This window comes from Pleurodeles waltl, chromosome 1_1 (genome assembly GCF_031143425.1).
Source record: "Pleurodeles waltl isolate 20211129_DDA chromosome 1_1, aPleWal1.hap1.20221129, whole genome shotgun sequence".
NCBI classification, from domain to species: Eukaryota; Metazoa; Chordata; class Amphibia; order Caudata; family Salamandridae; genus Pleurodeles; species Pleurodeles waltl.
In genome coordinates this window covers 479,903,588-479,930,495 of record NC_090436.1, presented here as the reverse complement: position 1 = coordinate 479,930,495, position 26,908 = coordinate 479,903,588, and positions in this window count along the sequence as shown.

Here is a 26,908-nt window from a genome sequence, read left to right as displayed (position 1 = left end):
GAAGAACAAAATCCTTCTTAATCGGAGAATTTATCCGATTAGTAGGAAAAATAAGTTAGCAGGTGGGAGGGCAGTCTCCCCGGTCCTTCAGGTTTATAAAGCTGCAGCTTTACTGGCAGCAAATTATGGAGCTGAAATATGGGGATTTGCGGATGCAATGGCCCTCTAAGTGTCTGAGAATAACTTTTTAAGGGGTCTATTTAAGATTGGCAAGGATACGCCCCTAGTCCCACTGAGTTTGGATTTAGCATTTAAAGGTAGGTTTAAAACCCCTATTGTACTGGTTAAGACCATGGTCAAATGAGGAGCTGGCACCTTATAGGGACTAATAACACAATAGATGTATACACTGTTCCAGAAAGGGAAGTGTCTAGGGCAACCTTAAAGTTCAGGAGCAAAAGCCCTTACACATCCGATAGGATGTCATGCTTCATCATCGGGTTGCTCCTCGTCAGACCGGCGCTGCAATGTCTGACGGGCTCCCCGTTAGGGGGCTCTTTGCCGGAGATCTTTTTATAAGTGGCTGCCGTGGTGATAAATACTCACTAGGAATAGTAATGGTAAGGCACTTCTTCTAGCAGGAGAGTGGAAAGTTAAAATTAGTTCTCAGCCCTACTAAAATTAGTATAGTTTAATAATTCAGAATGGTAGGGTTAAGACCAAGATTAAAAACACAAGGAAAGTGGGAAATGAGAGTTAATGCTCAGCCACTTTCTAACTTGAACTAAGGGTGGGAAATTATCACCAATCCCCTAAAGTATGGTCAACATGTTTTGCGTACAATGGTCTATACAGATCCTTTGACGCTTCTTCAGGGCCAACAATGAAGACTTCTCCTGACTCTAAATAAATTGAGGGAGATCAAAAAATTGAAAAACACATACGAAAAATGCAGTCACTTACATTGGAGTAAACTGTCTGTCAAAAATAAGGAACAAAAAAGGTCACCCTAGAAAACAAATAATCAAATCAATAAACACGGTCAATGACTGAAACACCCGTGATAAAACAGTGAACATAGTGGTGGTAACCAATCGTGTACACGAGCAAGCAAAACTGTATGCTTACCATCCCTCGTCATACGGGGACCCCTTGGGAAATAGCATGCCGTAAGTGGTCACTACTAATTAAATAATAGAGAAAACAAAGTGAAAAAAGGGCTGTATTCAGTCAAATTGAAACAAGCCCAGTTTGCATGAGGTTTGCCAATTAACAATGATGGTCACAGTGGATAATGATGTATAGATAAACATTCATAGTCTAATTGCCTTAACTTTCTAGCCCAAGACTCTGTCATGTAGCCCGTGGCTTAATTAGCAGGAGTATGATGGTAAGTATCATCAAGCAAAAATAAAAACCAACTACATAGTATCACCTGCAGAATGTAGTGGTCAAATCCACCTAAATCAATAGAATGTGGACTGAAGGTCACAGTTGCCATTAGCTTTAGTTCTAGCTCTGACTCCAAAAAACTGCAGATAGCCAGGAGGTCAAATCGCCGGTAAATCCTTGGCAGGGGAGGGGCCCTGCCAAACGTCGAATACCAGCATTTCTATTGTGGGACTCAGGACCCAAAGGGTGCATCAGAATTGCGGTTACCAAAGGGAAATGGAGTCACTTACTTGTTTAGTGCAGATGCGCTTCAGGATAACCTACCCTGGCGTGCTCTCCCGTAAGTTCAGAGATCGGGAGTGAGATGGTCGTATTTAACCCAATCCGGCGCGGGAGAAATGTCCTTCCGCGTCACGTGGGTTACCAGACAGTGAACACTAAAAAAAGACTAGCCTAAACTAGGGGCAATCGTAAAGCATTGAAATAGACGATGGACTAAAATACCGCGGCCGTATTAGAGTGTCTTATTATGGCTCAAAGTGGGTAAATATGGTCCTCAATGCGCAATTTATTAAATAACCTAAGTGACGTTTTAAGTGGAAAGTGTCTTAATATAAAAGTCAAACTGAGTGGACTAGAATAAAAGGGACGTCCTTCCGCGTCATGTGGGCCACAAAACAGTAAAACACTGAAAGAAGACTAGCCTCAACTGGGGGTAGTAGTAGAGCATTGAAATAGACAATGGACAAAAAACCAGCGGCCATATTGGAGTGTCTAATTATGACTCAAAGTGGGTAGTAAGGTCCTAAATGCGCAATTTATTAAATAGGAGTGTAGAAAACCTAAGTAAAGTCTATGTAGATAATGTCCTAATGTAAAATTGAACTGGGTAAAATAGAATCCAGGGGAATTAATGTACCCCTAGATAACCTTCGGCAATAGAAATTAATACTTAGGGCTTGATTACAACTTTGGAGGAGGGTGTTGATCCGTCCTAAATGTGACGGATATACCACCTACCGTATTACGAGTCCATTATATCCTATGGAACTCGTAATACGGTAGGCAGGATATCCGTCACATTTGGGACGGATTAACACCGTCCTCCAAAGTCGTAATCAGGCCCTTAATGTCAACAGTTAGACTTAGGCGAAATAATATACCCTTGGATAGTCTTGGGTAACAAAGTCAAGTCAAATCACCACAGGCATGTAGGAAAAAGAACTCTCACAAAAATTGTTAGGTCACAGGACCCCTCTGTATCCTCTAAAACAGGTTTAATGGGACAATGTTACCCATGGGATTTCGTCATTCAGTCCATCAATGTCAGTACGGAGTCTGAACACCCAACTCTGTTCAAGTCTGAACAGTGAGTGTGTAAAGTCATTCGTCAATTTTGGGGCATCCAGGACCACCCAACGTAAGTCATCAGGACTGTGGGGTGCATCCAGGAAATGTGAACATAATTTTGTGGTGACACATCCACACCTGATATTACTCCTATGTTCATTAATCTGTATTTTGACAGGTCTAGTAGTCATGCCTACATAGCGGAGGCCACAAGGACATGTAACCACATATCCACAGTTCTTAGTATTGCAGTTAGTGTGCTTGGTAAGATGCCATTGGCCTATAGGTTCTAACTCAAGAGTCTTAGTATGACTTGTCAGTGGGCAGACGTTGCAATGGCCACACGGATAATGACCCACCACAGGAGGAAGGTTCCAAAGTGTTGTTTGTGTCTGCGGGGTACCTTATAGGGACTCCCTAAGTGATCTGATTTCCTGTGATACAAGGGTAGTTACGTCATGGCTCAGGAATGTTAAGATGTGGTGCGAGAAGTTGAAAATGATAGACCTCTGGAACTCGCCAGCAGTTGCCACTAAGGGAGCCAGGCAGAAAGTGAAAAGTACCTATTGGAATTGTGCCCAGGAACAGATTTGGCTGAACTATGACGATGGGAATCTGACTGGACAATTTTTAAATGTCAAATGTTCTCCAGCTTCTGAGTAGTTCATGGATGAAATCTACCCACCCATTGCCAAACAGCTTTATCTCCAATGTAGATATGGGTTTCTACCATTAAGAATCATGAGGGCCAAATGAGGGTCAAGCAAGATTTCTTAGTATTCTGCCCCTTTTTTTCTATTGGATGAAGAAACTGAGGTACATTTTCTGTTTTTTTGCCCCCATTCTTTACAGCCGTGTAGAAAATGGTTTGCAAACTTCTGAGTGTCAGTCATCAGAGGGAGGCCCTGAGAATTCTTAAATATGACACAAAGGCTGTGATAGCATTTGTCACTGAGGGGCATATTTATACTCTGTTCGCGCTGAAATAGCTTCATTTTGATGCGCTATTTCAGCGGAATCATACCTACATAGTTATATTTTGACACTAAGCACGTCTAGCATCAAAATAGTGAAGTTAAAGTAATTTTTGCCTGTGGAAAACTATCTTTTGTCATTAAGATGCAAGGTAGGCGTTCCCGGACAAAAAATGACTCTAAGGCCCATGCGCCTTATTTATCCTCCCATGCAAAAATGGTGCACGCAAGGGAGGCGGGCCTAAATAATGGTAGTAGTTTTAAATAATATATTCTTCTTCTGTCATACATTATTAAAATCACATGTTTATTTCATATGGACTGTTTTACAAAAGTACATTTATATGTATACATATGTATGCTTTCATGGTTTTTTACAAAAATAAAGTAATTACTACTACTACTACCCAAAAATACCTTTGAAGTAGGAGAAACTTCAAAGAGTGGTTTTGAAGTGCACACATTCCCTTTTCAGCCCAGTCCTGTCTTCCAGGATCCCTGTGGGGGGTTATCAGTTCTTTGTGTAAATTTGAGCCCCTCCACCCTTCCTGCCCAGGAAGACCCCTTCAGTAGTCACATGAATGCAGCTGTGACTGAGTGTCCTGTGTTTGTGGTTGTCTGGGTGGAATGCACAAGGGGACCTGTCAACCAGCACAAACTAGACGTGGATAGGGAAGAGATAATGTAAATTAAGTAATAGGGGGAGAATTACTTATATAGGGCTGGCGCTCACGTCATGTCCATCATACAACCTAAAATGAACAAGAATTCTAATGACACGGTGCTCCTGGAAGGAGGATCCTCCCAATTTCTCCACACTTCTCTAGAAGAGAGACACGACAATGTTCAAAATATCCGAGGCACTCATGTAAATCAATGTGTTAATGTTCGTGTTGATAGTAGTAGATACCAATCTTCTTCTTATCATAAGAATGTCCCAATATACACCTGTCCACAGCCAGCAGCTTGGATCGAATCTTCTTGTTGTTTATTAAAAGATGAAGCACACAAAGATAGCCAAGAGTCAACAGCCAACACGTGTTTCGTCGTGCAAAAATTGTCACAAATGACTTCAGCAGGGCTGTAAATACAATTATTATATTGGTATATTTAGAGGTAAATCAGATCCATCATTTGGCAAATTCAAAGTAATTTTTTAGAGCCATTCACCCACATCAAAAAGTGATATGACAGAAAAACCAATGGGTGGACTCAAGCTTCAGTATTGAGAAAATACCACAATTTTTAAAGTGACTTTGTCACAGAAAAGAACGCCTGCATTGTAATTATGTCATGCAAGTGATGTAACAAACATAATAGTGAATTCTGCTTCGAAAAAAGGGAAGAATCCAGGGAGCGTACCGTCACCACACATTCCTGAAGTCAATAAAAATTGATAAAGGAAAAAAGAAAAGCAATAGAGAAACTGTCAATGATGTTGACTCCGATTTTCACTAGAAAGATCAGAATCGATTTGTGTCTACGTTGGGCCCGAATTATGATTTTAAAACGCATACCTTCGGGGGCGTGTCCAAGATGGCAGAGCGCTAGGACGGATCCTTTAGTGCTCCGCCGCCTCGACCCACAGAAGCGCTGCGTGGCCTGCCTGGGGGAAGCCTGGAGGCTCCCCCTGAGTTGTGGAGCACCCTCGAGGCACTCGCTGCTCGGCGGTGACTTGGACCGGGGTTTCGGCAGCTCCCGCGGGAGAGCGGAGCTCGGCCCTGGAGCTGGGGCATGGTCGCGGCGCGGCCTGAGAGGCGGCCTGGGCCACGAGACGGGCTCTCCCCCGGCGGCCCTTTGGAGTTTGGCGCTGGGAGAGCATGGGGCCCAGGGGCTCTCCTTGGGCCCCTGAGCAGTTGGATTGTGTCGCTCAGCTGCCTGGGTGCCCTGGAGGAGTGGGGAGCCCCAACCTGTGCCTTTGGTTTGGGGCCCCCGAGCTGGAGCTCCTTGCTGTGGACTGGCTGATTGGGGCCTAGCAGAGCGCGGGACCCCAATGGAGGCTGGGGGCCCGGTGGCTGGCCCTACATTGCTGCTCGCTGCCGATTGACTCCTGAACAAGTTTGTGAGCGGTGGCTCCTGGCCGCTGGACCCAGGTGCGGTCCCTAACGGGGAGGCAGTAGTGGAGCGGCATCGGACGGAGACTCTGGTGGCCCGGTGGGACTGAGCTGGCGAGTCTTGATCAGGTCTGTGCGAAATGGCGATGGCAAAATCAAAACGTGAGCGCTCAGTGAGGGACATGCTTGCCGGAACGCGCCTGACATCGGGGACTGCGTCGGAGGAGGTGTCTGGGACGAGGGCCCTGGAGAGCTGGGCGGAGATGGACTCAGAGGAGAGCTCTCCGGTTACGAAGGGCTTTTTGACCTCCCTGTTTGATTCGCTCCGGGGCGATATTCAAGAGCTACATAGGGACATCTCACAGGAGGTGAGGGAGCTGCGAGGAGAGGTTTCCTCCTTGGGTGAACGTGTATCGCAGCTAGAAGATAATGAGATCCCTCGTGGCGAAGAGGTGGCGGGACTGCAGCAAGAGGTAGTCTGCTTCCGTGAGCAGCAGGATCTTCTCCAGATGGCGGTTGAGGACTTGGAAAACCGCTCGAGGTGACAAAATATTCGTATTAGAGGGGCCCCAGTTGGCGCAGAAAAGGAGGACATTGGAGGCTACATGGTGGACTTGTTCCCCTCCTTGCTGGGCCCGGAGGAGACGCAGGAGGTGGTCCTGGATCGGGTCCATTAGGTTGGGCGTGCTGGGGGGCCCGGAGACCACCCCCCAGACATCCTAGCTTGCCTCCATAACTTTGTTCCTAAAGAAAAGATTCTACAGCGGGCCCGCAATCTTCAGCACGTAGCCTTTCGAGGGCATGATTTACAGCTATTCCACGATCTATCTGTGCGGACCCTGCAGAGGCGGAGAGAATTCAATCCGATCATGGATCATTTGAGAGCGCATAACGTGTCGTATTCCTGGGGCCACTCGTTCCGCTTGGTCTTCCGCTGGGAGGAGCAGCTTCGGCAGGTGAAATCCGTCCCGGAGGCTAGCCATGTCCTGGGCCTGGAGGATATAGGCCGAGAGGCCTGCGAGGGGGTGGCTCTTCCGTCGGGGGGTCCCCCTCGTTGGTGGAGAAAAGAGAAGAGAATGAAGTTGCAGCGCCCGATGGCCTCGGAGCTGAGATCGGAGAGAGAATCCGCTTTGAACAATGTGGCCGCCGGAACTTCAGCCTAGGAGGATGCTCGGGGTGTCCGTGTTTGCTTTGGGCCGCGCTGCTAACAGCATGCTGATTGTCGAAGTGGGTCAGGGCGGCGGGGGCGATGGACCTGGTTACTTGGCATGGTTGGATATACTGCCCCGTGGAGACTTTACCTTGTGAAGTTCAATGACCGAGGACTATTGTGATGTAGGCACCTGTTGCGCTTGTTAGTTATTTGTTGTTGGGTTTCCCTGAGATACTGGCTCTCTGTAGTGGCACTCCTGGACCTGGGGGTTTTAAGTGGTCTAGAGTTCTATTTGGGGGAGGTCCCCGGGTGTGATTCTGCTCTTTTGCTTGCTCCCCTCCGCATGGGTTATGATCATTAAATGTATAAGCTTAAATGTTAGGGGGCTCAATAACCCCACCAAGAGGCTTGCCATCCTGTCTGCCCTGGAGAGATCCGGGAGTCATATATGTCTCCTCCAGGAGATGCATCTTGTCCTCAAAGACACCTATTGTATGCGATCTAAGTGGTTCCCCAGGCAGTTCTGGTCTTCTCTACCATCAAAGCATGCAGGGGTGGCGATACTTCTCTCGCGCTTATTCCCTGGGGAAGTGGTATCACAATTGCATGAGGTTCCGGGGAGGCTTTTAGCCATGAGGCTTAGATTGGGCGTTTTTTCTTTTACGATCGCTTCCCTATATGTGCCTAACTGCCAACAGGAATCCTTCCTAAGACAGGCTTTGACTCCCCGGATGGAGCCATATTGCTGGGGGGCGACTTTAATCTGGTGATGGACGGGGATCTGGACCGTTCAGGCCAACGGTATGGGCAGACGGGGTCTTTGTCGGATGCTGGTCGGCAGTGGCTGAGTGAGTGTGGCCTGGTGGATGTGTGGAGGAGTGCGCACCCCTCGTGGAGGGACTATTCCTTTTATTCATCAGCAACCAAAACATATGCTAGGTTGGACCTTTTTCTGGCAACTCAGGAGCTTCTCCCCCGGGTTAGAAACTCAGCGATTGAGTCACGGGCCCTGTCAGATCATGCCCCAGTTTCAGTTGAGATTCACATGGACATGGAGCGGGTGGGCACACCGGGGTGGCGATTCAGGGACTCGATGCTCCAGAACGATTCAACAGTAGAGGCGATCTGAAGGGCAATAATCGAATACCTTAGGTTTAACGATGATGGGGCCATAAGTATTGCAACATTGTGGGAGGCACTGAAGGCTGTCCTGAGGGGTGAGGTGATGTCACTTTCTTCTAGGGACAATAAGGCAAGGAGACGACTTAGGGAGAATCTAGAGCAGTGAGTGAGGGTATTGGAGCGTTCACATAAACATACTGGTGCACTTAGAATATGGCGAGAGCTCGAGAAACTGAGGAAACAGCTGAGGAGGCTGGACTGGGACAGGGCAGAATATGCAGTAGTCCGCCTTAAACAAAAGTATTATTTAGGAAGTAACAAGTGCGGGAGGCTACTGGCACATAGGTTGAGAGCGCAGCGGGCAGCGTCACTGATAAAAATGGTCCGCTCCCCCTCGGGAGCAGAAGCTCATACGAGCGACCAAATGGCGGAGGCTTTTGCGGAATTTTATAAAGGCCTATATAGGGCTGAGGAACCTGGTGTCTCAACACCAGAAACCTTTTTACAGGGTACAGCTATTACTTCCTTGACAGTAAAAGAGGCAAACTCGTTAGACCAACCTATAAGGGCAGAGGAGGTTATATCTGCAATTGCTAGACTGCAGACTGGGAAGTCATCTGTCCCTGACGATTTTTCTGCGCTTTTTTATAAAACCTTCTGTGTGGAACTCGCACCCGTCCTAGTGCGACTCTTTAATTCCTTTCGTCAAACGGGCACCCTCACGCCTAGCATGTTGGGTGCCACTATCGTGGTTATCCCGAAACCGGGGAAGGACCCTGAGGAGTGCGCCTCCTACAGGCCGATTTCCCTCCTGAATATCGATGCCAAACTATTTACTGGCACACCGCCTCAATTATTATATGCCGGGCCTGGTGGATCCTGACCAGGCGGGGTTTATACCGCATAGGCAGTGTAGCGATAATACCAAGAGACTGCTCCATCTATTGGATAAAACGGAGCGCTCTCGTAGGGAAGCGCTCTTTCTGTCTATCGATGCTGAAAAGGCGTTCGACAGGGTTTTCTGGCCGTACCTGTTTAAGGTGCTTGAGCGCTTCGGACTGGGTCCGGGCTTCATGGCATGGATTCGCTGCATTTAGCAGGCGCCTCGAGCGGCGGTGCGAGTTAATGGGACGCTCTCTTTTCCCTTTGCGGTCCAGACGGGGACTAGGCAGGGCTGTCCGCTCTCGCCCCTCCTGTTCGCGCTTTACATGGAGCCTATAGCACAGAGGCTCTGGGACGAACCTCAGATTATGGGTGTGAGGTTTGGAGGGGACGAGCATCTAATATCGTTATACGCGGATGACGTCATCCTTACCTTGGCGGAGCCTATGACCTCACTGCCAGCGCTAATGGATGTCTTCGAGGAATTTGGTCAGGTCTCGGGGTTCCGAATGAACATGCTAAAATCGCAGGCTATGGGCAAGTTTATCAGTGCTGAGCATGAACGGGACCTGAGGGCCTGATTCCATTTCATATGGTCTCCCTCGGGACTTCCATACCTGGGCATAGAGTTAGGTTCAAAAGCTGCCCGTACTGCGTCATTGAATTATGCAAAAATGACCCGGGAGGTGCAGCGCGACCTAGAGACATGGGGGAGGCTTAAATTGTCCTGGATGGGCAGGGTGTCAGCAGTTAAGATGACCATCTTACCACGTGTATTGTATTTGTTTCAAGCGCTTCCTCTGGAGCCTCCGTCACGAACGTTAGCGACCCTCCAATCGGCGGTTGTAAGATTCAAATGGGAAGGGAAGGCGGCGCGACTACCTCAACAGGTACTGTATCGTCCTAAGCGCCAGGGTGGGTTGGCGGTCCCTTGCCTCCTTCGATACTTCCAAGCTTCACAATTGCATTTCCTCTTGGAATGGAGCCGTCCGTCTTCCGAGAAGCATTGGTGTTTCATGGATCAGGTGGTGGCCGGCTCTCACATATGGCAGGAACCCTGGCTTAGGTGTTGTTATAGAGCACAGGGGCTGTACATATCCCTGGTCACGGAGGTTTCGATGAGGGTGTGGGACCGGGTCGATGGCAGAGGGGGCTTGATGACCTTCCCGTCCCCAATGACCCCTCTGGGTCCGAATCCTGATTTTGGTCCGGGACTACAGCCTGAAGCATTGCGTCGATGGTGTGAGGGAGGTTGTAAAAGGGTGGGATACTTTTTCGACTAGCAGGGGGTTATCCCCTTTGACCAGCTTAGGGAGACATATGGTCTAAACGAGGCGGATAGGATGATGTACTATCAAATTCGACATTGGGCCCTGCTACCAGCCAATAGAGCATTAATTGACAGGCCGTTAACACTGTTTGAAAAATTGATTCTCACGAAAAAGGATGATAAGCGAGTGGTTTCTGAACTCTATGCCCTTTTGCGGGGGGAGGCCCTCCTGCCCAAGACTAAGGGTCAACTGAGATGGGAGAAGGAGTTGGGGAGAGAGTTATCGGAGGATGAGTGGGAGAGTGTTTTTTATAGAGCGCACCACACAGCTTATAACGCAGCAGGTACAGAGACAGCTTATAAAGTGGCCACCTCCTGGTATTACACCCCAACAAGGATTCATGCCTGGGATCACACTAAATCTAGTCTTTGTTGGAGGGGGAGTGGGGGGGGAGGGTTGCTTGTGCATCTATTATGGCACTGTCCCAAGCTACACCGGTACTGGAAATACATAGTGGACAATGTTGACATGGCTTTTGACACTCAGATTCCCCGATTCCCTGCATACATCTTGCTGGGCCTTCCCAACCCTATCACTTTTCCCCTGAGGTCATTGAGGGGACGACAGATGGCTTTAGCTTTAAATGCCGCAATTCAATTGTTGCTCTCCGTGTGGGGGTCTGAGCAGATCCCGACAATGATTTCATGGCTACATAAGCTCTGGTTTATCCTCGCTATGGAAAAGCTCACCCTGACCTCGCTGCATCGGAGTGGGGACTTTAAAGAACTCTGGCAACCATACTTGCGTATTCTATCTGGGGAGTTTTCTGAATTGACATGCCCAACCTATTTGAGGGTTCTGAATTTGACTTGAGTACAGAGAGCAAACTTTTAAGGGGAGGTCCACACATGACCTGGATTATATTGTAAAGGAGCCTGAGACTGTCTGATTTTTGCCCTAATAGCCAGTCATGGGGAAATACTGTTGTATTTTGTATTTAATATTTCTTGGTTTTTTTTCTTATTGTTTCGCATGAAGTAAGCTAGCTCTGAGCCTATTGGCACACTGAGATGTGGTTTATATGCGATGTTTTATGATTGGAAATCAATAAACAGATTTGTTCTATAAAACGCATACCTTCAGAAACAAATTCCAAAATCTTGTGCTTCAAATCAATTGAATGACCTTTAATCCAGTTGCGGCATATAATCCAATGGCGATTATCTACAGAGGTGTTAAAATATATTAGTTTCACCAACATTTATAATGTTAATGAGTGACTCGTAAACGTCTAAAAACTATATATAACATATCACCCACCTTAAAGTATCTGCAAAAAGTAGCGAAAAGTATGACCGAAGGGGGAGTTTTCCTAATACTCCTTCAACGCGTGTGTACGCGAGGGCCGGTAAAACCGAGACGACGCTGAAACTCACGTGTAAATACACAAACTAGAAGAATAGAAAGAGGACTGACAATCCCAGTATACGAGCACCATATTGGAAGTGTTCTTTATCAGCAATGCGTTAACTAGTGTCAATGAACCAAAGCACTAATAGCCAAACAGTTGTATTTAAATATCTGATACGCTATAAATATCTAAACTTAATAACCCAGGCTTATTTATTAATACTAAATGGTAGCTAGGACTTAATAGGGTATATAACTCAAATGAAAACGAATAGACCATCCTAAAGTTAAACGTCATATTAAGAGAAGTACAATGCCCAATAATAACATACCGATAACATTGGTGTCCACAAAGACATCATATTAGCCTAAAGTACATATATCAATATAATGTCTTGGAGCCCGTTGCTGTGATAGGTTATAGTATCCTAATTGCCAGCGTAATTGATTACACAGTATCCCTGGGGCCCAAAAAATGATACTGATCGTGTTAGTAAGAGTATAACATGTAGAAAATTAGCAGCAGTGACATGTCCAAGCAGAAAAGATTAGTTAGTGAGCCCCACTAGCGAGTGGCTATAAATTTAGAGTTTCCATAGTGATATAACATCATTAGCTAGTGGCATGTGAATGAACTCAGTAAATACCAAGTGTGTACATCGTCATCATCTTAATATGATAATAGGTGGTATGCTGTGTTGTCACGGAAATTCTACCTTGTCAATAGAACATCATTGTCATAGTCAAGCATGAAACACTATCATTAATAAAATGTGTACATCCAATAGAAATCTTTCAATCACCCATTGATAAGTGGTTATACAATTCCACATTTTTTTACAATCACCGGTCCTAGGGTAAACTAACCCCAAAAAGTTTATGGGAACAGTCACAAGTGCAAAATGCCCAATGTTCCATTGAAAACAGTCGTTTAAATCAAACAAACAAAATGATTCCTCCAAGAAATATTCAATTTCATGATCTGTGTTCAGACCCTCTTCCACTCCTCTAAGTTTCAAGATCCACATTGATTCCCGCTTTCTAAGGAATAGTTCTCTGTTACCACCTCGAGGATCCTTCTGTACATGTTCAAATCCAAAAAAGTCAAAACTCGTCACCAAGCCTTGCTTGGAACATTGTCTCATGTGTACTACAATAGGGTAGCGAACATCATCCTGTCTCATGGCCCTATAGTGTTCACTTATTCTGATCTTTAACGGTCTGATTGTGCTGCCCACATAAATGAGTCCACACTTACAGGTAATTATGTAATTAACAAAATTACTGTTACAAGTGATATTGGAGAGAATATGAAACTCCTCATGGATCGAACTACTAAAAGTAGAGATACCAGATCTTGCCCATCTGCACATACCACAGTGTCCACACTTGTAAAAACCTTTGTTACTAATAGTAAGCCAATTTTCATTGGGTTTGCTACAGGGGTAACTAGGACATAAGATGCTTTTTAAGTTTCTACCCCTACGATACGTGAATGAGGGAGTTTCAGAGATGCAACTCTTCAAATTTACATCTGCTAGAAGTACATGCCAGTGTTTTTTCATGCACCTGCTTTGCAGGGCAGAGGTCTCTGTATAATTCACTATGCAGCGAATTTCATCATCACTCTGTTTGGGCTTGTGACTTAAGGTATCCTTTCTGGGTATTTTCATAATCCTATTACGGGCTTGTTTCAAGATGTGTTGTTGATAGCCACGTTGTCTAAACCGTTTTTCGATATCATCAGTACATTTCAGAAATTCCATATCATTGCTACAATTACGTCTAGCACGCATCATTTCTCCATATGGAATAGATTCTATCTGATGTCGTGGATGTGCACTAGTGGCATGTGGAATGGAATTACATGCTGTACTTTTCCTGTATAATCGGCTTTCAATCCTTCCATTATTGATAAACAATTCTGCATCTAAAAATGAAAATTTGTAGGTGCTATATTGCCATGTGAAATTAATATTTAAATTGTTGGAATTCAAATATTCACAGAAGCCGTTCAGTTCCAGTATGTCACCCGACCAGATCATTAGGCAATCATCAATATATCTGCCCCAATAAAGAATATTGGAGTTCCAAGGTTTCCCCTCCATGCTCCAAATTATTTTTTGTATAAAATACCCCATAAACAAGTTTGCATACGCTGGAGAAAATCTGGATCCCATAGCAATCCCCTGTTTTTGTCGGTACCAATCAGTTTTGAATAGGAAAAAACTATTAGTCAATTTTAACAGCATAAGGGTATGTTCATATAGACTGGCTGATCTGTTATTCAAAAAATGTTTGAGCGCCAAGATTCCCAAATCATGTTTAATGCTAGTGTAAAGTGAGGTACATCCAAGGTTACCAAGATCATGCCTGGTTCAAAGGTAATATCAGCCAAAATACTCAAGATGTGCTTTGTGTCTTTAATGAAAGATGGGAGATTGAGAACAAGTGGTTGCAGAAAAATGTCTATAAACTCAGAAAGCCTCTCTGTGGGGCCACCTATGCCTGAAACTATAGGTCTACCTGGTGGAAATTGTGAATTTTTGTGTATCTTAGGTAGGGTGTATAAACACGGATTAGATACAGGTATTCGTCCTCATCCAATAATTGCAAAACAGTGTCTTAAAAAACTGTTAATATTGTTTGTCAATGTAGGTATCGGATCAGATGGGATCTTTTCATAACACACTTGGGCCCTCATTACAACATTGGCAGTAAATCCCGCTTACCGCCGTGCAGAAGACCGCCAACACACCGCTGCGGCGGTGGAATTCTGCTACAGCTATTACGACCCACAGCCCGGAATCCTCAAAAATCCAGACACCCACACAAGTCCGCCACACCAAAGGTCAGTGATAAACTGGCGATAACAAAACCTCCACCGTTACACCAACAAGAATACGCCCACACTATCACTACCCATGAATCCACGCGGTGGTCTTTCAACCGCGGTATTCCATTGGCGGTACACACCGCCGCGCCTATACTACACACACTCTTACAAAACACAACCACATTGGACTAATCGAAATACACATACCTGATACACATACACACACCACTCCGACACACCCAAACCAATATCAAACACACACCCACATCACCCACAAACCCCTACGACAAAAATTGAGACAGAAGCCCAGAGAGAGACACCACCATCAACAACACTAGCTTCCACAGGCACACAACACCATCACTCACACAACATCCAAGCACCTCAGACAACACACACAAACACATCCCCTTACACATCACAACACACACCACCTCACACATCACCCAAACCACACCAAGGCACCACAAAGACACAGCAGGTTCTCTGAGGAGGAGCTCAGGGTCATGGTGGAGGAAATCGCCCGGGTAGAGCCACAGCTATTCGGATCACAGGTGCAGCACACCTCCATTGCAAGGAAGATGGAGCTATGGTGCAGAATCGTAGACAGGGTCAATGCAGTGGGACAGCATCCAAGAACTAGGGATGACATCAGGAAGAGGTGGAACGACCTACGAGGGCAGGTGCGTTCCGTGGTCTCAATATACCAGATTGCAGTTCAGAGGACTGGCGGCAGACCCCCACCTCCTCACCCACAACCTACAACATGGGAGGAGCGGGTCTTGGCTATACTGCATCCTGAGGGCCTCGCAGGAGTAGCAGGGGGAATGGACTCTGGTAAGTCAACACCTCACATATGCTCCACTATCACAACCCACACATCCCAGCATCAAGACCTGCATGCAACACCAAAGCATGGACACCCATCACCAAAGCATGTCCACTACAGATACCCATACAGATCCCCAAACCAAATATCACACAAGGTCCTAGACAAGAATGTAAGCACTGGAGTACAGGGTCACCCACCCATTGCACACAATGGCACATACAGATGCAATAATCATGCCTTTACACCCCTGCAGGACCCCTACCCAACGTCACTGTACAGGAAGTTCCAGACATGTCCACTCCCCCCACAGAAGAGGCCCACAGTGATGACAGCAGCTCTGTCCAACTGGATCAAGATGACCAGCCTGGCCCATCTGGGACCTCAGGACAGTCGGTTCCCCACACACTGGCACATGCCACCACAGAGCCTCCCCCCTCAGGAAACACCAGCACAGCACCCAACCAGCGGGACCATACCTCTGTCCCCAGGACACATCAAGCAGCAGTGTGTCCACCACTACAGGGAACCCAGGCAAACCCACCACCCCAAGAACATCAGGGACGGGGGCAGTGGCAGTAGGCACACGGTTCAGGGGACAGAGGAACAGGAAAACAGGGGAACTGGGAGGGCTGCTGTGTGACAGGGGGAGGACAGGCCTAGGGAACCCAGTCTCCACGAGGCCCTCTCCAACATCATGGGAGCATTCCATCATTCCCAGGAGACGATGGCAATGGTACTGGCCAAGTTTCAAGAGACCCAGCGGCTGCAGGAGGAACAGTATTTGGAGATCAGGGAGGAACTCAAGTCCATCAACACCACCCTGGTCACCATTGTGTGGGTGCTGAAAGACCTTGTGAACACCAGGAGGGACACTGTGGCACAACAAGGGGCCCCTGACACTAGCCTGGATGATGAACAGCCTACCACCTCCGCTGGTGCTAGTGGACAGGAGGCACCACCACAGGACCACAACACCAGCACCCCACCCCCTGCAGATGGAGAACCAACCCGCAAACGGTCCCTGAGATCCAGCCACAAGACAGAGAACAATGCCAAGACCCCCGCCAAGAAATGAGACCACCCTGAATGTCATCCTTCTGTCCCACTTCGTCACCCTGTCCATCCATCAACTGCCCTAACTCCACTTCCTACGCCCCTTTGGACAATGCATCTGTGAAACAAATGGACTGGACTCTGCCATGGACATTCCTCCACCATCACCCATGCTCATTTTCATACCCCATCCACTAATTTGCACTTAAATAAACACCATTGAATCACAAAACAATCTAGATTCAGTCTGTGGTTTCACAAATGTGTATTTGCTATAACTAAGGAAAATAGCAATGTCGATTGTAATGTCAACATACCTATGTCACACAGCTCTAGTCCATGAGGTAATATAGCAGAGCTCACACAGTGGGACCCACATCTGTGAAATGGAACCGCAAAGTGACAAGTCAGGGTCCATATACTGGGTGAAAGTGACAGACATATGATAGGTCTAACAATTGTATGTGATGTGGGAGGCAGTGATGGCTTCTTACCTGTGTCTCACTGGAAGTATTGCTGGATAACGTTGTTTCTGGTGTCGATATCCTCTTCTTCTGCCTCCTCTTTTTTACTGTCCACAGGCTCCACAACTGCCACAAGACCTCCTTCTGGACCATCCTCCTGCAGAAAAGGCACCTGTTGTCGCAAAGCCAGGTTGTGCAGCATACAGCAGGCCACGATGATCTGGCACACCTTCTTTGGTGAATAGTAGAGAGAACCACCTGTCATACGGAAGCATTGGAACCTGGCCTTCAGGAGGCAGAAGGTCCTTTTGATCACGTTCCTAGTTCGCCCATGTGCCTCATTGTAGCGTTCCTCTGCCCTTGTCCTGGGATTTTTTCACTGGGGTCAGTAGCCATGACAGGTTGGGGAACCCAGAGTCACCTGCAAATGTCGAGGGACAACTGTTAGACACACACTAACCCTTAAGGACAACCCCAGACCCAGACAATCATTCACACAGTATACTGTCCTTGTCCTCACCTATTAGCCACACCTGGTGCCTCTGGAGTTGCCTCATCACATAAGGGATGCTGCTATTACTCAAAATGTAAGTGTCATGCACTGAGCCTGGAAACGTGGCATTCACATGGGAGCTGTACTGGTCAGCCAAACACACCATCTGCACATTTATTGAATGGTAGCTCTTCCGGTTTCTGTACACCTATTCACTCCTGCGGGGGGTAACAATGCCACATGTGTCCCATCAATGGCACCTATCATGTTAGGGATATGTCCCAGGGCATAGAAGTCACCTTTCACTGTGGGCAAATCTTCCACCTGAGGGAAAACGATGTAGCTGTGCCTGTGTTTCAGCAGGGCAGACAGCACTCTGGACAACACGATTGAGAACATAGGCTGGGACATCCCTGATGCAATGGCCACTGTTGTTTGAAAAGACCCACTTGCCAGGAAATGGAGTACTGACAGGACCTGCACTAGAGGGGGGATTCCTGTGGGATGGCGGATAGCTGACATCAGGTCTGGCTCCAACTGGGCACACAGTTCCTGGATTGTGGCCCGATCAAGTCTTTAAGTGATAATGATATGTCTGTCTTCCATTGTTGACAGGTCCACCAGCGGTCTGTACACCGGAGGATGCCGCCATCTCCTCACCTGCCCCAGCGGACGTGCCCTATGGACGAGAACAGCGAGCACAGAGTCAGCCAACACTGAGGTATTAAAAAAATATTTATTGCACACATTTGTCAATCCGCAATGTGCCTGTCACTGTGCATATGCAAGACCTAGATAGGTGTGACACATTTAAAAATAATGCCATGAGGCCCCCTGAAATGGCGGCTGCCTGACCTGTAAGGTGGGACAAGGGGATATGAGGTAACTGCGCTGGCGTTGTACACTGTCGCAGTAGATGATCGAAGACCGCGGCCCAGTCCTGCATTGGTTAACATTGGACCCTATGGGTCCCAGGAGCCAATGACGATGTACGCCAGCGGTGACGGTACGCACCGCCGCGGACGTGGCCGCCATTTTCTACCTGTCCACTCACTTGATACCTGACCTTCGACAGGAGAGGACCTACACTCCAAGTGCTGCTGTGACCTCAGTCTGGAAGCGACAATGGGTCATGTGTCTGGGGAAAGGGCCCCTGCCTTCACTTCGGAGGAGTTGGAGAAGTTAGTGGATGGGGTCCTCCCCCAGTACACGCTACTCTACGGTCCTCCAGACAAACAGGTGAGTACACTGTGAGCATGCTGTGTGGGCAATGGCTGTTTGGAGTGGTGTTGATGGAAGATCCTGGGGGGACTGAGGCCTGCATGAGCGGACGGTGAGTGTATGTGCGTCAGGGCAAGGGTGGTAACGTGGGTCAATGACTGTGACGGTCCGGACGGTTAAAGATTATCCTTTTCCCCTGTACTATTCCTCTAGGTCAGCGCCCACGAGAAGAAGGATATTTGGCGTGCCATCGCCAAGGATGTCCGGACCGTGGGGGTCCACTACAGAAGGAGCACCCACTGCCGGAAAAGATGGGAGGACATTTGCCGTGGGAGCAAGAAGATGGCGGAGGCCCAGCTGGTGATGGCCTCCCAACGTTGGAGGGGTGCCCGTCGCACCATGACCCCCCTGGTGTCCGGATCCTGGCGGTGGCGTATCCGGAGTTGGATGGGCGCTTGAGGGCCAGGGAGAGTTTTGTAGGCAAGGTCCCTTCGTGAGGCAGGCTATGTGGCACCCAAACCCCACCAGTGGTAAGAGCTAACTACACCTAGTCAGGCTCCTGTGACTTCCATGTGTGCAGCAATCGGGCATAGGCCTTGTTCCCCATGTCCCTGGGATTAATTAGGGAACTCTAAGTGCATGGCGTAGTGCAGAGGGCTGCTGAGTCTTTAGTGTCCGCCAACGGTAGCGGTATTGCATGCACTGAACAAGTCTTTCTTCTGTCTCCCATCCCTTTTTGTGGTTTCCCTGTTCTTGTGTGCATTAGCATCATCAGGCAGAGGAGCAGTGCCACCGAGCAGGAGGGAGCTGCATCCCACATGGCGGGAGACATAGGGCGAGGGGAGCTCCACGGCGGGGACAGGAGGTGACATCAGCGACAGCGACTCCTCCTCTGATGGGAGCTCCCTTGCGGTGGCGGGCCCCTCTGTGCCCCCCACATCAACTGGTACAGCCGCCACCCCCCCTACCAGCACTGCCCTCCCAGCAGCCCCTCAGCATGTGTCCCGTGGCCGCTCACTCAGGCGGATGGGCATCTCCTTCGCCTCAGGCACCTCAGGCCCTGCCCCAGTCAGCCCTGCTGCCCTCAGTGAGGAGGCTATTGACCTCCTGAGATCCCTCACTGTTGGGCAGACGAACATTCCGAATGCCATCCAGGGTGGCGAGAGGCATTTGCAACAAACAAATGCATACCTGGAGGGCATTTATTCTGGCCAGGCAGCCCAACAGAGAGCATTTCAGGCTCTGGTCTCAGCACTGATGGCAGCCGTTGTCCCTGTGTCCAGCCTCCCCCCTCCAACTTCCTCCACCCAGACCCAATCCCCTGTACCTCAGTCTGTCCCAAGCACACCATCAGACCAGCATGCACACACCTCAACACACAAGGGTGGCTCTGGCAAACATAAGCACCACGACTCCCACAGGCACTCACACAAGCATCATACCCATGCACACATACCAACATCCACTGCCTCCACTGTGTCCCCCTCCTCCACATCTCCCTCCTCCCTCCCTGCCTCATCTCCACTTACACCTGCATGCACTACATCTTCAGCCACTAACTCCATCACCCACACGCCCATCACCACACACCACTCACGTGCACTCACCACCCCCACTACCATTCACACATCCCCTGTGTCCTCTACCAGTGTGTCTGTGAGCCCTCCTCCCAAAGTACACAAACGCAGCCACACACCTACTCAACAGCCATCCACCTCACAACAGCCTCCAGCCCATGCACCTTCACCCAAGGTCAACAAACGTACACCTCCTACATCCACTACCTCTTCCTCCACTTCCATACCCCCTCCATCTACCCGTCCTAGTGTGTCTAAAAAGCTTTTCCTATCTAATGTTGACCGCTTCCCTAAACCTCCCCCCCGTCCGTCCCCTAGGGCCCGCCTTTCCAGGTCCCAACCCAGCACCTCAGGCACCACATCACCAGGCACAGTGATGCCAGCAATTGCAGGCTTTTGGAGTGCGCCAAGCAACAGGGCTGCCAGTGTTCCACGGAGCGAGGGCAAGGACATTCCGCCACCTCCAAAAGTCAAAAAGTTGCCCACATCCCGGAGGGAGAAGACAAAAACACCTGCCACCCACGGCTCAGGCAAAACAAAAGTGGATAGTGGCAAGACAGCTGCACCATCATCCAAGGTGGGGAAGGGCCAGAAGATCAAGGGCAGGTCCACGTCGACGCCAACCTGCACGCCGGACAAGACCACCACCAGCACCGCCACCTGCACCGCCACACGCACCGCAACCAGCACCACAGTCACTGAGCCCACCGCCAGCACCACAGTCACTGAGCCTGCCACCAGCACCACAGTCACTGAGCCCGCCACCGGCACCTGTGCCACAAAGACCGCGACCACAAAGACCGCCTCCAGCACCGATTCCACAGAGGCCGCCGCCAGCACCGATTCTACAGAGGCCGCCGCCAGCACTGATGCCTCAGAGCCCGCCGCCAGCACCGATGCCACAGAGTCCACCGCAAGCACTGCCGCTACTGACACCGCCGCCAGCACCGATGCCACTGAGGCAGCCGCAAGCACCGCCACTACTGACACCGCTGCCAGCGGCCCCGTGACATCCTGAGCCAGTGGCACCACCGCAGGCATGGCTGCCATCCCCAGTGGTCAGTCGTCCGAGGCTGGTGGTCAGTTCCAGGAGCCTGGGCAGCTTGCATGTTGCACCACCGTCAGTGGAGTGTCACATCCACTACCTCAGTCCTTGGCAAGATGAAGCTCTCTGGGCACAAAGCACCCTCCAGAACCAGTGGAGAAAGACATCCACTACCTCAGTCCTTGGCAGGATGAAGCACTCTGGGCACAGTAGAGAAAGACATCCACTACCTCAGTCTTTGGCAGGATGAAGCACTTTGGGCACAAAGCCCCCTCCAGAACCAGTGGAGAAAGACATCCACTACCTCAGTCCTTGGCAGGATGAAGCACTCTGGGCACAAAGCCCCCTCCAGAACCAGTGGAGAAAGACATCCACTACCTCAGTCCTTGGCAAAATGAAGCACTCTGGGCACAAAGCCCCCTCCAGAACCAGTGGAGAATGTTATCCACTTGAGAGACTGTGGCTTTGCACTCCCCAGGATGCAGCAGTGGGCTAACCACCCACTGAAGAGACTTGAGAGACTGTGGCTTTGCACTCCCCATGATAAAGCAGTGGGCAAACCACTCACTGGAGAGACTTGAGAGACTATGGCTTTGCACTCCCAGGATAAAGCAGTGGGCAAACCACCCACTGGAGAGACTTGAGAGACTGTGGCTTTGCACTCCCCAGGATAAAGCAGTGGGCAAACCACCCACTGCAGAGACTTGAGAGACTGTGGCTTTGCACTTCCCAGGATACATCAATGGGCATGGAGCCCTCTCATGGAGCAGTGGCATTGTGCACTCCTCCGGCTGAGGTGCCCCCTCTTCCTTTCCTCCTGAGGTGCCTGATTCATTTCGATCTGATGCCCCAGCAGTGTTCTCTCCGTTTGGAGTCTGGTTTCGAGTGTGGTCCTCGTCCATGCATTTTGGGCCCAGTGGTCCACAGACTATGAATGGTGCACTATCCGGACTTGTATAGTTGGTGTACATAATTGTTTATACTGTATTTAAAGTTTTGACTAATGGATTTTCATTGATTACAATCGTTCAACTCATTTCCTTTTGTCCTTGCGTCCTTCCAGAGGGGGTGGGGGGTGTAAATGTAATGTTGCAGCATGTATTTGTGTGTTTGTTGTTGTCCGTGAGGGTGGGGATGGGGGTTTTGCGTGTTGCGTGTGTGTGTCACTCTCTTTTCCCTCTCCCCTTCCCTGTGTTGTAGGTGCAGTACTCACCGTGGTCGTCGCCACTGTCGTTCATGCTCCTGGTAGAGGAGCAGGAATACTATCGCAGGGAGTATTTGGAGTTCTGGCTCCATGGCGTCCTGGTTCCTAGTGGAATGTGTAGAGGTGAGTGTTTTCCCCCAAGTCCTGTTTACGCCGTGTTTTTGTTCGCGTTGGTTCTGTCCCGGAAAAGGTGGCGGATTGGCCTCTCATAATAGTGTGGGCGGTACATTGTCTTCCACCTGTCTGTTGGCGGTGACCGCCATGCTGTTTATTTGTACTGCTGTGGCGGTCGAAGTGTTAAAGTGGCTGTCTATGTTGGCGGTTTCCGCCATGGTCGTGATTCCATTTTTTTGACCGCCGGACTGTTGGCGGTCTTACCGCCGCTTTAACACCAACCGCCAGGGTTGTAATGAGGGCCTTAGTCTGGCAATTGAGAGTAGATCTCTTGTTCATAGTCATGAGTATTCATAATCACAATGTTGCCACCCTTATCCGCCTCCTTGATAGTGATATCATTGAGTTGCTTTAAGGATTTTAATGCTGAGTATTCTTTGTTTTTAAGATTTCTGTGGTGGCATCTATAACGTGTCTTATTTTTTCTTTCTAGTCCGTCTAAGTCCTTCCAAACCAATTTGTAAAAGGTGTCTATACTGTTCCCACTAGATAAGTTAGGAGTCCATCTGGATTTTGTTTTTAAACCACTAGTCAAAGTGTCAGACGAGATATCTAGATCAACAAGTATCTGTGGAACAGTGATTGAATCCTGTTCATAATCGGTAATGGACAGCAATGTAACCGTATCATGAATATCCTATATTGTTATTGGACTGAAATCTCTAGTAAAGTCATGTAGAGCATTACCAACCCTATTTTCGGAATGAGTGCTGAAAAATTTCCTACGTTTCAAACGTCTGATAAACTTAAAAAAATCAATCTTAGCCTTTTAGAAATCACCAAATTCACTAAGGCAAAAGCCCAGGCCCTTGTTGAGTAGAGATAGATCATTCTCTGATAGTACCTTATTTGACAAATTCTTAATGGAAATAGTCCCTTCAGTATTATTTATTGTTTCCCCTTGGTCCAAGATCTGGTTCTCATCCCCTTTCTTTCTCCTGCATCTCCTTCCTCTCTTAACCCTCCTTGTTTTACAAGGTCTTCTTTCCTCCGATTCATCTCCCATTGGCCCTGTCTGATTCTTTGGACTTCCCTTAAAAAAGATGGAGTCCCATGTTTACCTGTCTCCTGATGTTGTGCAACATTATCACTGATGTCTGATTCACTACTACTAATTGATGGAATATTCAATAAGGATTGGGAACCTGAAGTCTGTATTTGTGAACTGTCAGCCTTCCTAATTAGGTGATCATATTTCTGAGAAAAGGCAAAGATTCTGCCATTCTTGTAATCCATCTCATCACGTTTAAGCTTGCGTACCTTCCTCTGAGTAATCTCCTTTTGATGTCTTTCAATGATCTCATTGAGGATTGCATAGTTCTTAGTGGTTGCTTCTTCCAAATTAAGGGCCAGATGTAGCAAAGGTTTTTACCCATTCTGTGTCTATGGGAAAAAGTGTTTGTACATATGGCCCTAAGTCCCTTAATCTCAGCCTCCAAATTAGCAATTTCCAACTGTAACTTTAGGACTTTCCTGTCTGCATTTTCAATAAGAATGTTAATCAATTTCAAAGAGCTGGAAGTCAACTCCTTCTCCCAGCAAACTAGAAGATCTTCATCTAGATCATCGAAAGTGGGAAAAATCTGGGATCTCAATCTCCTCGGTATCCCATTTAATTTCACATATTGTTTTAAGGTGGTTCCATCCCACCACCTTGAAACCTCTTGTTTCTTGAGTTTCTCCAATCTCAAAAATTTCTCTCTCAGACCCTGTTTTGGTTTATGGGTCCCACCCATGTTTACAGTATTGATATTGCCATTAGTTTCCAAGCTCTTGAATAAATCTGCTGCTACTTTATCACGGTCCATAATGTCGGTAAGAAATTAGAATATACAATTATATCGGTATCCGGAGCTGCCCACCTATAAAGGAAATGTAAATTAATGAATAAAGGGAGAATTATTTATATAGGGCTGGCGCTCACGTCATGTCCATTATACAACCTAAAATGAACAAGAATTCTAATGACACGGTGCTCCCGGAAGGAGGATCCTCCCAAATTCTCCACACTTCTCTAGAAGAGAGACATGACAATGTTCAAAATATCCAAGGCGCTCATGTAAATCGATGTGTTAATGTTCGTGTCAATAGTAGTAGGTACCAATCTTCTTCTTATCATAAGAATGTCCCAATACACAACAGTCCACAGCCAGCAGCTTGGATCAAATCTTCTTATTGTTTATTTAAAGATGAAGCACACAAAGATAGCCAAGAGTCAACAGCCAACTTGTGTTTCGTCGTGCGAAAATTGTCGCAAATGACTTCATCAGGGCTGTAAATACAATTATAATATTGGTATATTTAGAGGTAAATCAGATCCATCATTTGGCAAATTAAATGTAATTTTTTAGAACCTATCACCCACATCACAGAGTGATATGACAGAAAAACCAATGGATGGACTCAAGCTTTAGTATTGAGAAAATTCTACAATTTTCAAAGTGACTTTGTCACAGAAAAGAACGCCTGCATTGTAATCATATCATACAAGTGATGTAATAAACATAATAGTGAATTCTGAATGTTGGAGTGAGTGCGTGTATGAATGTGTGTGTATGCATGTGTATGAATGTTGCCATGAGTGCGTGTATTAATGTAAGTGTTTATGCGTGTGTGTATGCATGTATGAATGTTGGGATGAGTGCGCGTATGAGTCTTATACTTAATGCATGTATGGATGCATGTGAGTGAATGTATGTATGTCAGTGTTGGTGAATGAGTGTATGAGGGGAGGCGTGTGGGTGTCTGTGGGTGTGTGCATATATGCGGGAGGTGTTGGGTGGAGGAGTGTGCTGTACCTGGAGGGAGGGTGGGGGGTACTGTACCTGGAGGGAGGGAGGCGGGGGTGCTGTACCTGGGGAGAATGGGGGCTCTGTACCTGGAGGGGGGATGGGATGGGGTTACTGTACCTGGAGGAAGGAAGGGGCTGGAGGGGGCCTTGAGCTTGCTGGGGGGAAGTCGTCTGCTGGTGACAGGGAAGAAATTCCCTGTCACTGGTAGCCTTTCCGCCAGGGTTTTCGTGGCGGTGCTACCTCTGTGGAAACCCTGGTGGAAAGGTGGCTCCTAATATCGCTGGGGATCTTCTGTGAACCGCCGGGTCAGAGATGCTCATCTCCCGCCCAGTGGGTCTGACCGCCCTGGCAGTATGAGAGGAGATGTGCCGATTGGCAGAGGCCATCCCCCCAAACTCATAATGTGGCGGACTTCACCGCCACCATAACCCTGGCGGCCAGTAGACCGCCAGGGGCACAACGAGGGCCACAGTGTCGTAACGCATCTGCTCCAAATGTGACATTTGTGGCACGTAAAGCATTTTTTACCGGCCACAAATCAGATTTGTGCAACATAGGACAGCTTGTGCATTAGAAAGCCTAAAAAATGACACATTAAAAAAAAAAAAATTGCAATTCAGCAAAAGCAAGAAATGGTGGGAGCAGCAAGCACAAGCAGTAAGGGAACCAAACCTACCACCAGCCAATATGTCCATACTGAAGTCCAGGGCAAGAGGAAGAGCAATTGTAGTGAGGAGGAGAACACATTATTAATAGGTGAGATCTCTTTGTCACCTCTAAATTGCCATCAGGCAAGAAGGAAGTCATTAGCCATTCCAAAGCGGACACGATTAACAGTGGTGACCAAGCAAAAAGGATGGTGTCTGAACTGAAAAAACAGTTTCATAATTATAAGCACAGGACCAAGGAACTACTGGCCAGCCATGTGGACAGGAGGAGGACCAGAGAACAGGAGGAGTTGGACCCATTGGTGGAGCAAGTGGACCACTTATCCAAACAGAGTTGGTGTCAGGATTGCCAGACAGGACAGTGCTGCAGTTGAGGACCAAGATGATCTACAGGGTAAGTGTTATCAATTAACAATATGGTTAAACATGTCATGTTCTGCACTGCAGCGATACACTTTGATGCACTGCACTACGCTATGTGCAATGAAAAGGACAGGAATGTCTAACATGTCAACCCATACAGCATATAAATGTCAGTTATTTTGCCAAGTGACAGTTTGTCCTGTCCAGCTCAGCCAAATTTCTCATATCCATGTGTGTTGTGCTGCCCCAATCAGGTTTCCCTTTGAATACTGCAAATTGTGGTCTAATGCTTAATATGAGTGTCCAGGACCTCAAGTCCTACAATACAATACAAACAACCTGAAATGGAGCAGTACATCAACCATGGACATGAGAAACCCGCCCAACCTTATGTGTGTTAATACAGGCCCCCTTACACCATGAGGCAAATATGTTTGTCTTAGGGCTACCCAGCCAAAAGTGGAGTGTGAACTAATGGAATGGAAAGGGATTGGCAGCAGATAAACGTTTCACCTGAGACAGTATCCTGGGCTTCAGTATGTGGTTTATCTCCTAGTAGCTTCTTGTGAAGATCCATGTGTACAGTCACTAACATGAAAACACATTCCATTCAGCTTTCCTGATGCACTGGGTCAGAT